The sequence below is a fragment of the Alosa alosa genome, chromosome 12 (assembly GCF_017589495.1).
Source record: "Alosa alosa isolate M-15738 ecotype Scorff River chromosome 12, AALO_Geno_1.1, whole genome shotgun sequence".
In the NCBI taxonomy this organism is placed as follows: Eukaryota; Metazoa; Chordata; class Actinopteri; order Clupeiformes; family Clupeidae; genus Alosa; species Alosa alosa.
In genome coordinates, this window is record NC_063200.1 from 19,158,344 (window position 1) to 19,165,919 (window position 7,576).

Here is a 7,576-nt window from a genome sequence, read left to right on the forward strand (position 1 = left end):
TTGAGAGCCTATTGATGTATCTCAGAATAAAGGAATGTCCACAACATTAGTGATGGGTTTTTTTTTTGTGTGTAAATGTATTTTACTTAACTCATTGAATGTAGCTGGATACTCATGAACGCATGTCTCTAATAGCCACAATAGGGAGTAATTTTAGCAACACCATTATTTTGTGTGGCCCATAACGACCCAGTGGATCATGAAAATGTGCCAAAATTCACATTTCTTGCTTGTTGTTGGTACATTAATCCCATTCAGATTGCCACTTATCTGAGATGTAAGAGTTCAGTATAGGTTTAAGGTCTGGGGCAGGGATTTGACATTCTGTGACTTCTTCATTGAGGGCTTGCTTAGCAGCACTGTCCGCTTTCTCATTTCCCCTCAGACCAACATGGCCTGGGACCCAGCAAAAAACTACTCAAGTTCTGGTTCTTTAGACGTTGATCAAGTTGATCAAGCTCAGCTTTGGTTGTACTTTTTGCGTGACATTAAAGCCTACTGGAAAGATTTTTAATTGCAATTTAATTGAATGCAATTTACTTTTCTTACTAAATAAAATTAATTTATCCCTCTCACCCATAGTTTTCTATTTATTTACAAATGTACATAGCCCTACTGTAATTACATTTCTACATAGTTATTCTACTGATCTTTATACTATTCATCCTGCACATAAACTTATTCTTACTACTCTTATAATGTTGTTTCTGTACTACAATGACACCGTTTCCACACTGCACATAGCTGTATGTTATGTACATATCTGTTATATATTTGTCATATTGAATATCCATATTTATTCTGTTTTATTATATTCTGTTAATACACTGCATATATCTATATTATTATTTCTACTATTATAATGTTTACTGCTACATCTACATACATTATTCTACTTATTGTATGAGATAACTGCTAATACACTGCACATATTTATATTTAATTCATATTACTCTAAACCACCTTCTGTAAATCAACTGTATACTACTGTCTACATTGCACTATATTTCTTGACCTGTCTCTGTATATTTCATCACCTTTCTATACTTTGCATCACATTGCATGTGTAGCAGGTAGACCTTTTCTGCCTGCTATTTCCCCATAGCACCTGGAAGTGCTAATGAAGGGGGCGGGGCATAGGCATTTGATTAATCTGGCACCAGTGGAGTACTACTTAAGAGGGGCAGCAGCCAGTAGCAATGTAGACTCCACTGGTGTAGCCCCTGTCTGTGCTACCGTCAGGTATGCTGTCCCCATAGACATTTGTGGTTTTATGTTATGTATATTGTGGTGTGTTTGTTTAATCTTCTGTGTTCTGTTCTTTTAGGCAGCACAGTCATGCTAATGGGGAACATGGGTCGTGCTGCTGTCTTGTCTTGTCTTGGTTTTGCTTTGGTTATTTTATGTTTGGTTTTGTGTTGCCCTGTCTTGTCCTTCTGTTTGTAACTTTCATCTTTATTTAGTAGGGGAGGTGGCTCTGAGGGGGTCTAGTTTAAGCACGTGTGATGTTTTGGTGTATTCCTTGTAGCTTTACTGTGTACCTTTGCTGTGTAACAGGTGAACCTTTCTTTAAGCTTGCATGGTATTGGTCTGAATTTCCATAGTTGCCACCCTCAGATCTCCACTTCCCCTACCTTTTGTCTTAATAAATATTGTTTCCTGTAATTCATGTCCACTGTGTAGTTCTGAACCTGAAAGCGGTACAATCTCTTAAAGATTCCCTGATGCACTAGGCCTCAGGGTGGCGTGAAGTCAGGCTACTGTGATTGGCCCTTGGCCCTTCCTATGTACCACCCTGTTACATTCTGGCGTAAATTTCGACGGGATACATAAGAGACATGAATTCCAGGTATGTTAATTTGTTGGCAGATTGTTTTGTGGTTCTTTGCTTTTTATTTCTAAGACAAGACCCAGCCCATTGGAGATTATGGATCTGGAGAGCTCTACCGACCAGCCTTCCTGTGGACCTCTCCTACCATCCTCAGGCTCTCTGGAAGTTTTGGTGCCTCCTCTGGACCAACCCTGTGCGGACTGAGTTGCAGGAGGAAGCCTCCTAGCGACCACTGGTGTGGCATTGGCCTACCAGTTGGCATGGATGTGACTTATGGACAGCGGCAGTCAGACCACCGGGTCTCCACTGTGTCCCTGGATAGCGGCGCCGGACTGCGGGTCTAGCGGGCGGACTGCCGGGTCTCCACTGTGTCCTGGATAGCGGCGCCGGACTGCGGGTCTAGCTTGGCGGCGGACTGCCGGTCTCCACTGTGTTCTGGATAGCGGGGGTTAGGACTGCCGGTCTCCAAGTATTTGGTTTTAATGCCAATAGTCGTGTTTTAATGGTTTTAGCTTCTGGGCTCTGTATATTGGAGACCTTATGTACTTTTACCTGTTTCCCTGTTAGTCCACTGGGTCCCCTCTGTATCAGGGTTGGATCCACTGGCCAGGTCTTCTGTGCCCCGTTAAGGGATTTTGACGTGCCCAATTAAGGCCACCATGTTTTAATTTTGTTCTGTGCCTTTAGCTCCTGGTTTTAGACCAGGGACAGTTTAGAGTTGGCTTGTCGTCGGGCTGACGACAATTAATGGGGGGTGGATTGTAGCAGGTAGACCTTTTCTGCCTGCTATTTTCCCATAGCACCTGGAAGTGCTAATGAAGGGGCCGGGGCATAGGCATTTGATTAATCTGGCACCAGTGGAGTACTACTTAAGAGGGGCAGCAGCCAGTAGCAATGTAGACTCCACTGGTGTAGCCCCCTGTCTGTGCTACCGTCCAGGTATGCTGTCCCCATAGACATTTGTGGTTTTATGTTATGTATATTGTGGTGTGTTTGTTTAATCTTCTGTGTTCTGTTCTTTTAGGCAGCACAGTCATGCTAATGGGGAACATGGGGTCTAGGCTGCTGTCTTGTCTTGTCTTGGTTTTTTTGCTTTGGTTATTTTTATGTTTGGTTTTGTGTTGCCTGTCTTGTCCTTCTGTTTGTAACTTTCATCTTTATTTAGTAGGAGGTGGCTCTGAGGGGGTCCTAGTTTAAGCCGTTGATGTTTTGGTGTATTCCTTGTAGCTTTACTGTGTACCTTTGCTGTGTAACAGGTGAACCTTTCTTTAAGCTTGCATGGTATTGGTCTGAATTTCCATAGTTGCCACCCTCAGATCTCCACTTCCCCACCTTTTGTCTTAATAAATATTGTTTTCCTGTAATTCATGTCCACTGTGTAGTTCTTAACCTGGAAAGCGGTACAATCTCTTAAAGATTCCCTGATGCACTAGGCCTCAGGGTGGCGTGAATCAGGCTACTGTGATTGGCCCTTTGGCCCTTCCTATGTACCACCCTGTTACATCTGACCTGTTACACGCCCCATGCAGCCCAGTGACATGAATTCCAGGTATACACCTGAGCTACAGACTGTTTTTGTGGTTCTTTGTTTTTATTTCTAAGACAACACACCCAAGAGTCGCCAGGAGAGACATGGATCCGGAGAGCCTCCTGCACCAGCCTCCCAGGACCCTCCCACCATCCCAGGCTCGGAGTTTTGGTGCCCCTCCGGACCAACCCCAAAGGACTGAGTTGCAGAGAAGCACCACCGGTGTGGCATTGGCCTACCAGTTGGCATGGATGTGACTTATGGACACGCGCAGCCTGGGACCACCGGTCTCCACTGTGTCCTGATAGCCGTCGGACTGTCGGGTCTAGCGGCGTCGGACTGTCGGGTCTCCACTGTGTCCTGGATAGCGGCGCCGGACCGTCGGTTCAGCGGCCGACTGCCGGGTTCCACTGTGTTCTGATAGCGGGTCGACCGTCGGGTTCCAAGTATTTGGTTTAATGCCAATAGTCGCGGTTTTAATGGTTTTAGCTTCACTCTGTATATTGGAGACCTATGTACTTTACCTGTTGTTAGTCCACTGGGTCCCCTGTATCAGGGTTGGATCCACTGGCCAGGTCTTCTGTGCCCATATGATTTTGACGCGTCCATACTACAAGGCCACCATGTTTTAATTTTTTGTTCTTAGGCCTTGTAGTCTCCCCTGGTTTTAACCAGGACAGTTTAGGAGTTGATTTGTCGTCAGGCTTAATGACAATTAATGGGGTGGATTGTAGCAGGTAGACCTTTTCTGCCTGTTATTTTCCCATAGCACCTGGAAGTGCTAATGAAGGGGGGCGGGCATGTAGCATTTGATTAATCTGGCACCAGTGGAGTACTACTTAAGAGGGGCAGCAGCCAGTAGCAATGTAGACTCCACTGGTGTAGCCCCCCTGTCTGTGCTACCGGCCAGGTATGCTGTCCCCATAGACATTTGTGGTTTTATGTTATGTATATTGGTGTGCCCTGTTTAATCTTCTGTGTTCTTGTTTTCAGGCAGCACAAAATGCTAATGGGGAACATGGCCCAGTGGCTGCTGTCTTGTCTCTAGTCTTGGTTTTGCTTTGGTTGATTTTTTATGTTTGGTTTTCTTTTGTGTTGCCTGTCTTGTCCCTCTCTGTTTGTAACTTTCATCTTTATTTAGTAGGGAGGGTGGCTCCTGAGGGGGGTCTAGTTTAAGCACGGATGTTTTTTGGTGTATTCCTTGTAGCTTTACTGTGTGTCCCTTTGCTGTGTACCAGGGTGAACCCTTTCTTAAGCTTGCATGGTATTGGTCTGAATTTCCATAGTTGCCACCCTCAGATCTCCACCTCCCCACCTTTGTCTTAATAAAATATTGTTTTCTGTTCATGTCCACTGTGTAGTTACGAACCCTGAAAGCGGCACAATCTCTTAAAGATTCCCCTGATGCACCAGGGCCTCAGGGCAGTGCATGTAGGGTCAGGCTACTGTGATTGGCCCCCTTGGCCCTTCCTATGTACCACCCTGTTACACATGCATACTGTAGCTACATGAATCACAGCTAAGATCCTTGGTTGAAGGCCAGTCGCTCTAAATGGATGGTTACTATGGCCAAAGGCCAGTTATCTCTGCCGCTGTCGCTTTACATATCCTAACTTTATCCTATTTTAAACATCTCTATTTTACTTAGCCTACTTCCATACAGTGACTCCTATTAAGAAGTGGCCACTTCATTCGCGCTTACCGCGGATTCACGAAAGCAACATTATTAAATTAATCTGTCACCATATGCCTATGCCAACGTTTGCAAAGAGGAGAATCTTTTAATTTGATTCACAATGAAACGTTACATTTAATGTACATGTAAACAATGAGTAGGCTAGTTTTGGTTGTTGTTGGTGGTGTTACTGCATCCCTTAGTTATGCCTACAATGCAAAATTGTTCCTCGGGATTGTTAGACGATTTCAAAACATCAAAGGACGTGAAATGCCACCACAAAAAAACATTGTTTGTGAATCGGTCTTATTAGGAGTCCTCGCTTAAGTCGTCACAGACTCAGGAGCCACTTTTAGGGCTAAATGCTTCCTGAATTACTCTTAGTAAAAAAAAAAATAGAGTCCTAAAGTTACCAGTGACGGTTACGAAAGTACAAGCATCTCATATCAAATGACCATGGCATTACGCTTAAGCAACATAAATCTCATAACAAGCAACATCTCCTTCCCTATGACCTATCGTAACACCCCCCAATTATCACCACTTTTGTTCAGAAATTCTAAAACAACAATGTTTTTTAACACTTCAAAATAACATTTACTAAATGAACCTTACATTTTTCAGTAGCCATAGTTGTGTAGATTTGAACAGAATCTGGTTTGGTTCTTAACGGAGCATTTACTGCCTGAAATATCCGATTTTGTTTACCACGCCGAGTTATAGTGCTGGCCTGATGGGTCGCGCCATTTACACCGCTTCAACGGCATTGCTGGATCGGTTAGACCGAGAATTCTCGGGCCGTGAAATTTAAAATTACACTGGAGCTCCAAGCGGTTGTGTACACGCAGCCTTACAACACTGTTTACAGCTCCCTCGAGTCACGGGTAAAATGTCATTTTTTGGTACATAGCTAATTTAGATACACCTATGTTGTGGGTGGTTTATGTTTCTATAGGAGTCCGCTGTCTTGGTTTGTATAGAAATGGATATTAAGTGACACATACACGCAAGACGGTGGAAATACGGGACCGGTGGAAATAGGGGGAGTTACGATAGCTAGCTAGCTCTAGCTTCTAGCCACACAAGAAATGAATGATGTTAAAATCTCTGCTTAGCATTCTAATAAGAGAAGGGGCACATTTATGTGGACCACTACAACATGACTCATTATGTCTGTAACGTTAACTGTATAAAACACTTACTTTCATAAAGGAAGCACACCATCCAGCACATACACATGGAAACCGATATTTTAGGTACTTGGCCACAAACTCAAAACGTGTCTCTCTGAAGCTCTGTTCTAGAATCTTTGCTCTGAAGTCTGTCCCCATTGCTAAGCAACATCAAATAAACGAAATGACAGTCTTCCAGTATTAAATGTGTACGTGTGCTTCCCGAATGGATGTGTGTGGTTTGCAATTAGAATAAACAAGAAATAACATTTCCAATAATTTCCCATGATAAATTACATAATATTTGCACCTTCCTTACTTGTGAATCTCACACCATATTTCAAGTAGGCTACACTAGTGAAATGTAATACAACGTTGCCACCTAGCGTCCAGATGTAGGCTATTTAACATTAACGTGACATTGCTTGTTTATTCTTTCATCAACTCCATGCTTTTAGGAAAACAATCTTTTTATCATAGTTCCCTCTTCAATGGGCGATTACCAGCTCGTTTTTGTAACAGAGAGCTGTTTATTGTCCCTAGGTTTACAGAAACACCTATTCATATTAATACGTAGCCTATGGAGTGCTGCCGACCATTACATGGCCCAGAATGCCTTGCATGTCTTTACAACAAAACACAGTAAAACCTAAATGCCCGTAAACATATGCATTTGCATACTTGTAACATTTTTAATAATACTCTCCCATCATGATATTTAACAATAATGAAAAATTTAATTTGAATACCGTCAATGTGAAAACAACTCTATTATGTAAGCTATATATAGCTACTGTTCTCCTTGCTGTTTCAGTTCGTAAGTCCATACTATCCCATGGCAGAGCAAGGATTTCATGATTGGGCATGGTTGCCTGGAGACATTGTGTCTGCTCTGAGACATTGTGCATATATGGAAGGCATTGTGATAAAAGGTGAATGGTGTGAGTTACCAAATACCTGTGGGTGGTTTGCCAAATGATGGAAACTTTTGGAATATTTCTTTTTTTTTTTGCCTATGCACCCTCACACTGGAGTCCCCAGTTCATATACAAAATTTGGTATCGATATGTGACAGTGTTCCTGAGATATGGATCTACTTCCTGTTTCGAGAGCTTCGCCCGATTTCGTTTGGCTGTGACGGGCAAACGCTTTCGAAAATCAAAAAATCCTTCCGCTAACATTTTTCAGAGGCTTGGTCCAAGGATAATGTACGGCCAAGTTTCGTGGCGTTCGGACCAAATTTGTGACCTGTGAAAATTTAGTTTCGCTTTCTGTTCAATCCAATATGGCGGACGAACGGCACGTCCACCTGACGTCATCTTCGCGACCAACTTACACCGGTACTGACCGGACGTTTTAAAGTTGGAACG